Source organism: Capricornis sumatraensis, chromosome 13 (assembly GCF_032405125.1).
Source record: "Capricornis sumatraensis isolate serow.1 chromosome 13, serow.2, whole genome shotgun sequence".
In the NCBI taxonomy this organism is placed as follows: domain Eukaryota; kingdom Metazoa; phylum Chordata; class Mammalia; order Artiodactyla; family Bovidae; genus Capricornis; species Capricornis sumatraensis.
The window spans coordinates 25,579,443-25,587,080 of record NC_091081.1 but is presented as its reverse complement, the minus strand read 5'-3'; the positions used below and the strand labels follow the sequence as shown (position 1 = coordinate 25,587,080).

The 7,638-nt window shown below is 38.1% G+C and overlaps 1 non-coding gene across 1 annotated transcript; it reads right to left on the bottom strand.

The window, feature by feature from the left end:
* Positions 1-407: 407 nt before the first annotated feature.
* TRNAS-GGA (transfer RNA serine (anticodon GGA)) lies at positions 408-479 on the bottom strand. Its single transcript has one exon. It is a non-coding gene; the product is annotated as a tRNA-Ser (tRNA).
* Positions 480-7,638: the final 7,159 nt, after the last annotated feature.

The window sequence follows — 7,638 nt, the reverse complement described above, 5'->3', positions numbered from 1 at the left end:
GGGGAAGAGGCAGCTGCTGGATTTCAGTTTTGGGAGCCCTCACTCACATTTGGAGGCCAGAAATCGATGATGACCATGACATTGGTTTATTGATATGACAGGATATATTTTCATTTCACAGTGGTTACCTGCATTCTATTTACATCAGCTTTCATATAACTTGAGATCCTGAATTTGCCTTTGAATCATTATATATTTAGGTATAACCCATTTGTCACTGAGTCCTGTTAGTTTTACAAATTATTTCTCAAACATTCCTTTGTTATCCTTTTCCAAGGATCTCAAAATAAGAATCCATGTTTGTAGGAATCATTCCGATTATTCCAATATACATATTGAAAAATGCTTAAAAGGATTCTCCAGGCAAGAGTACTGGAGTGGGTTGCCATTTCCTTCTCCAGGGGATCTTCCCAACCCAGGGATCAAACCTGGGTCTCCTGCATTCCAGGCAGATGCTTTAACCTCTGAGCCACCAGGGAAGCCCAATAGTTTAGAGCAAATTACTTAACTTCTCCAGTTACCTAGTCTGCAAAATTAATTGACTCATCTCTTTGTTGTAAAGATGAAATAAAAAAATGCATCTAAAATATCTAGCAAGATGCCTAGATCATAAGATACATATATATGTATATATCATATATATGAATCTACACATTTCTTTATATATGTATTTTATCTCTCTCTCTCTCTCTATGTGTATATATACACATATATGTATCAGTTCAGTTCAGTTGCTCAGTTGCGTCCGACTCTTTGTGACCCCATGGACTGCAGCATGCCAGGCTTCCCTGTCCATCACCAACTCCTGGAGCTTGCTCAAAATCATGTCCATCAAAGCAGTGATGCCATCCAACCATCTCATCCTCTTGTCCCCTTTTCCTCCTGCCTTCAATCTTTCCCAGCATCAGGATCTTTTCCAATGAGTCAGTTCCTTGCATCAGGTGGCCAAAGTATTGGAGTTTCAGCTTCAGCATCAGTCCTTCCAATGTATATTCAGGACTGGTTTCCTTTAGGATGGGCTGGTTGGATCTCCTTGCAGTCCAAGGGACTCTCAAGAGTCTTCTCCAACACCAAAGTTCAAAAGCATCAATTCTTCAGTGCTCAGGTTTCTTTAATTTAAACAAAATTATTTTAAATATGACTAAAATAAATACTTCAATTAACTGAGACATGAAACAAAAATACCAGCTAAAAGAAAGGAAAATTATGGTATAAAAGGACTTGCAGTGAGTATTGAAATCATAAACAAAGAATGAAGGGTAAAAAAGAAAAACGCAGTTATAAGATAGAAAGCAAACCCTTTTCTGAAGTCACAGATGCAGACATTAGTCTTTCATTGCAACCTTTCATCTTTTTTCTGAAAGATGCAAATATTCCTGCTATTCAACCCTTTTGTCTTACCAAAACAATTTCATTTTCTCCCTATATATTATCATTGAATCGTTGAAGGCTCACTCAGGTGTGTCCAACTCTGTGACCTGGTTGAACTACAGCCTGCCAGGCTCCTCTGTCCGTGGAACTTTCCAGAAAGAATGCTGGATTGAGTTGCCATTGCCTACTCCAAGGGGTGTTCCTGACCCAGGGATCAAACTTGTGTCTCCTGCATTGGCAGGCAAATTATTTATCACTGAGCCATCTGGGTCCATGTATTATCCATTAGGTATTCACTATCATGTCTTGTCTTTTCTATGTTATTACTTTCATTACACTATTTTTTTTTAATTACCACCTTCTTGGGACAATGTAAAACTGTTTTACTCTACTATCTTTCTATCTTGGCCCTTTAGCAAAAATACCAACCTGGATTAATGAATATAGTTATTAATTTCCATTGGTATTTCCAGGAGTTGTAGCTTCATACTATTGGAGAAAATGTATAAACAAACCAATTGATTCCTCTATTAATCTAATTTTATTTAGGTCTTAATGCCTACAAGATACTCTTGTGATACTATTTTAGTCAGCTTCTTTTCCCTTTCAGCATAGAAAGGCACATTTAACATTTCTCTTCAAGCCTTTGGTTTCATTCTTTTCTTATTCTCTCTCAAAAACTTTACTTCTCTCTTACTTTACTTGGGCTTCCCTGGTGGCTCAGATGGTAAAGCGTCTGCCTGCAGTGTGGGAGACCCAGGTTCAACCCCTGGGTTGGGAAGATCCCCTGGAAAAGGAAATGGCAACCCACTCTATTACTCTTGCCTGGAAAATTCCATGGACTGAGGAGCCTGGTGGGCTACAGTCCATGGGGGCGCAAAGAGTCAGACATGACTGAGCGACTTCACTTTCACTTTACTGAGAAAATAGATAAGAACATCCTCATTACACCACAAATACAAGTCTTTTGACTTCCACAATTATCCTTTCCTTTCTTGGCCAAATTATAATGATAGAGGTGTTTTTAGAAAATGTACTTTCTCCGGGGGCTTCTAATCATCTACTTCAAGGTCTGTCCCCTTTCTAGTCTCTCATCTAAATTCCTTTCATATCCTTTGAGATTAAATGTGCCCAAGTCTCCCATCTTAAAAGACAAACAAAATCTCCACCTTTCCTTGGTAGTCTTTTATTGATTCCATTTCTGAAGTTCACCTTCCTCCCACTCTTCAGTCTGGCTGCTGAATCCGCCATTTTACAGAGACAACTTTAGCCGCTGTAAGCCCTAAATCCATGTCACCACATCCCCAGGAGAATGGTTGAACATTTTTCATACTAAGTTTCTCAGCAAAATTTAACAGATAAACAAATAGGACTTTCTTCAGTCACCTCTCCCCTTGTAATTCATATTAGCAAGTTCTGCTGATTTTCCCCTTGCTGACTAGTTTTTGATTTATCTTCATTCCTTCAATATTGTAGTTTCTCCAGGCTTGGTCCTAAGCCTTCTGTAGCTCTCCATAGGTGATATAATCCATACTCATGGGTTCAGTTATTGATTATATGCCAATCACTCTCATTTCTTGTTCTCTAGTCCTGGCCTTTCCAATGGCACACTTAACATTTGAGTATTCACTGGTTTCTCAGTCCAACTTTTCCAAAGTGGATTTCAGTTTTTTCTTTTGCCTTTTCCTATTCCAGTATCTATCATCTCATTTGTGTCACTACTTGTGGCAGGAGGCAAAACTTGAAGATGTCCCCACTCAGGTGTACTGCCTTGTAGAATCCTTGGGATTGTGAACATGAGGGGCTGTACTCCCATGGTTGAGTTATGCTATATGGCACAGTTGCCCTTAAGTAAGGGAGATTATCCAGATGGACCTAACCTCACTACACGAGCCACTTAAAAGCAGAGAAGAAAGCATGAGAGGGATTCGGCACATCAGCATTGGCTTGAAGATAGAGAAGGGAGTGTGACAAGGACTGTGGCTGTCCTCTAGGAGCTGAGAGCTGTGCACAGAACGATGACAAGCCAGGATAAAAGACTTCAGTCTTAAACAAACTCCAGAAACTGATTTACCAGTAAGAATGAGCTTAGAAGAGTATAGCCATATACTTCCTCATGGCCCACAAACAAGAATTCAGCTTAGCCATTACCTTGATTTCAGCCTTGCAATACTTTGAGAAGAGATTACAGCCATGCCATGCCTGGCTTCTAACTGTCAGAACCATGAATTAATAAGTGTATACTGTTTTAATTCACTAAGTTTTTGATGATTTGTTGTGCAGCAGTATAAAAGCAAAAAAAAAAAAAAAAAAAAAAAAGCAACTATTTGAGTCTTGAGGGTCAAAGAATTCCAGAAATCATTTTATTCCCTCTAACTTGACATGGGTTTGATCCCTGGGTCCAGAAGATCCCTTGGAGGACGGTATGGGAACCCACTCCTGGGTTCTTGCCTGGAGAATCCCATGGACAGAGGAGTCTGGCAGGCTACAGACCATAGTTTTGCAGAGAGTCAGACATGACTGAATTGACTTAGCATGCATGCATCCTCAAGCTCGGTTCATGAGTCTTGCAGACTGTTTGTAATTTGAATCCACTCACGTTTGTTTATCCCCCTGCTACCATCTTAGTCTAAATCATTACTTTCTCTTGAATGGATGCCTGAAATACGCTCCTTTTTTGTTGCTCCCAGTTGATATCTGCCTCAATTTAATCCATTCTTCACAAACCACTGATCACATCATGCTCTGCTCGCTGCCTTGATCTCACTGCTAGCAAGATACTGTTGGTTACATTCTAAATGTTTCCCTGATCTGAGAGGCACTGTATATCACATCCCCTGTCGTTCCATCTAGCATCACCTTTTATTGCCATGTTCTCTCACCGCCTGCACTGCTGCCTCGAATGCCCTATTCCAACTTCTAACTCGTGGTGCTGCCTTCACCGTCAGGCTCCGACAGTGAGCTGCTTTCTTCTATGAACCTTGTTCTCCCACCTCTACCCTTGTCTAGCTGATTCATGGTCATTCCCACAAGTTACATATCTCCTTATCAGGATAGCTTTCCTAATGTCCCAGGATTAATGAACGTTGTGAATTTATTGTTTAGCGTTTGTGCTCTTAAGTACACTAAATGCTGCTTTCTTTTCAGTTCACCAGCACTCAGTAAAAAGCATTGTTAGTGAATATTTCTATACGTTACTTTAAAATAAGAAAAATAATAAAAATAAGTTGATAAGTAACTGTAACCCATTTCAGAAGGAACCATATACTTCTCATATCTATTATTTTAGGATGAGAATTGGACCACATAGATTTTTCTCATCACAGCTCCTTGAGTCATAGGAATGCACTCCAACCATGTTATATTCATCTACGTATTTCATAATAATTTAATATTTTAAATGATCTATTACTTCTGTTTGAGGTAATCATCTTTTATAGTTTCTTCAGAGCCAGTATTCTTTATGTGTTACTTCACAGGCTCTGCAATATTACAAAAATCTGCTGGAAGTCTTCTTTAGTTCCAAATGTGTACTTCATAATCCACATGGGAAACATTCAAAATGTGAACTCGGTTGTTCACCAAAAACAATAGTATGCGGTGCCAAATTGAAATAGAAACAAACAATACATCCTATGTTAGTAATGCATGTGGAAAGAGCAGAGTGAAATTATATACTTATCAAAGTTAATAACAAACTTTATATTTTTGGAAGCAACAAGACTGCTAATAATCATACCATTGCACAGAGTGCAACTGAGAAACAGATGTTTTAAAGTGAACATGCCTTATAGCTAAATTTACTAATAATATGTATAAAATAAAGTAAAATAAAAATAAATAAATAAAAAATAAAACATACCCTTGCTCCTCATTTTTTTGCTTTTCTAGACTCTGCGTAGATCCTGTTTTTATAGCTGTTATAATGATTCAGAGAATAAATATGCAAATGCCCTAATGTTTACTATGATCGTTTGATGCTGACTTTTGGAGTTACTTGACATGCACCTTGGTGTGCAATTAATGCACTGTGCATGGAGATAAATTTGACACCAATTATGTTGTTGCTCAGTTGTGTCCGACTCTGTGACCCCATGGACTGCAGCACCTCAGGCTTCCATGTTCTTCACCATTTCCTGGAGTTTGCTCAAACTCATATCCATTGAGCCAGTGATGCCACCCAGCCATCTTATCCACCTGTTGTCTCCTTCTCCTCCTGCCTTCAATCTTTCCCATCATCAGGGTCTCTTCTAATTATGAAAATTTTTATATTTTTAGTAGATCTTCAACCATGTTTTATCTGTATCTCATAGTTTTTGTAAAAGTTAGTAAAATTTCTATTTTACTTAACATTATTTTTTGCATTCATCTTTTTTTAAGCACACTGCTCTCACAGATAACTGAAAGCTCTTTGGATCTGTATACTATATAAACATTTTAACATGCATATGGGAAACAACTAAATTAAGATATTATATTATAATTCGATTAGGAAACATGAAGAACTTTCTGATTTATTTTTAAGTCATTGTCCTTTGGTTGTGCCAGAGAAAATGTTTAAAGCTTGGTATGAATTAGAAAGTAGTGCAATCAGCCTGCACCCTGGAAACATCTGCTAAACTTATTCCAGTAAGTTAGGGATGTCTGTACTCCTTTCAACATTTGAATTGTTAAAATTGCTGTGGAGTGAGTTGCTGGACTAATTGGAAGTTTATTAAAGACTGCTGCTTTATTTGAATGAACTCCTACTCAGAGAGTTGTTTCATTTGAAAATGTCGAATGAGGTTAAATAGAGGAACACTGCTATTGGAAGAAACATAAGACAATCTATTCTTTGACAAATATTCTTTGTAAAGTTTTTATAAATGTAAATGTGATGGTCAAAGTATTTGCTTTTACATAGGCAGTGGGAATACTTTCCACATTTCTTGAAAGAAGTTTTGAAAGTTGAGGGACAGGTTTTAAATCTAACCAAAAGATTATAATGAGATTAATCATCTGCCGAGGGCTGTGAAGTTCACTGAATGTGTCTCACCAGGGGATGACTGGAATGTAAGCCCACATTTGCAGATGGTCTTGTGGTTACATGAATCTCATTTGGGCAGCTAGATCAGGAAGGCAGTGTAAATCAGATTCAAAACCTGCAAATATGCTTGTCCTGCATGGATTATCAAAGCCCTGGAAGGAGCAGAACAAGACTTTTTCATTATCATTTTGTGAAGTTTTGCTGTGCAGACCAGTCATACTGACATACTCTATCACTCACTGATTTTTTTTTACTATCTCACAACTAATTTGAGAAGGTTGACAAAGTTTTGAGAAAACCCTATAGTCTATTTCTACCCTGTATTTTGCTAGCAGTAATTTTATGTTCTTTATATTTATCTGAACTCAAAAGTGTACAAAGTTGTACTTCATCCCAAATTTTTCACAATTAAAGTTAACAGTGTTTTCTACAGTAAGGCATTATATTTCTACTTGTACCTAAATTCCTGGGTTTCTACTTTAAAACACTAAGTAGTTTATTGAAGTTTCAAACTGCATTTTTATGTCTTCATAATTTAATTTTCTAAGTTTTATGTACTTGATTCTGATCATGTAGTACAAAATAAAGAAATGTAAAGGAATGAAGTGGATCGCTTTGCCAACAAAGGTCCATCTAGTCAAAGCTATGGTTTTTTGAGTAGTCATGTATGGATGTGAGAGTTGAACTATGAAGTAAGCTGAGCACTGAAGAATTGATGCTTTTGAACTGTGGTGTTGGAGAAGACTCTTAGAGTCCCTTGGACTGCAAGGAGATCCAACCAGTCCATCCTAAAGGAAATCAATCCTGAATATTCATTGGAAGGACTGATGCTGAAGCTGAAACTCCAATACTCTGGCCACCTGATGCAGAGCTGACTCATTGGAAAAGACCCTGATGCTGGGAAAGATTGAAGGCAGAAGAAGAAGGGGACGACAGAGAATGAGATGGTTGGATGGCATCACCACCTCGATGGACATGAGTTTGAGTAAGCTCCAGGTGTTGGTAATGGACAGGGAAGCCTGGCATGCTGCAATCCATGGGGTCGCAAAGAGTTGGACGTGACTGGGTGACTGAACTGAAGTACCTCAGTTAATACTTAATACTAAGTACCTCACACACCTCACTATTCAGTTTGCAAAACTGAGCTACTGAACTGAATTTAACTGAAAGAAATGAAATAGATAATGACTGTCAGCAATTAATGGAGGCCCAGTACTAACCCTGAACATTTCCAAGTGGAT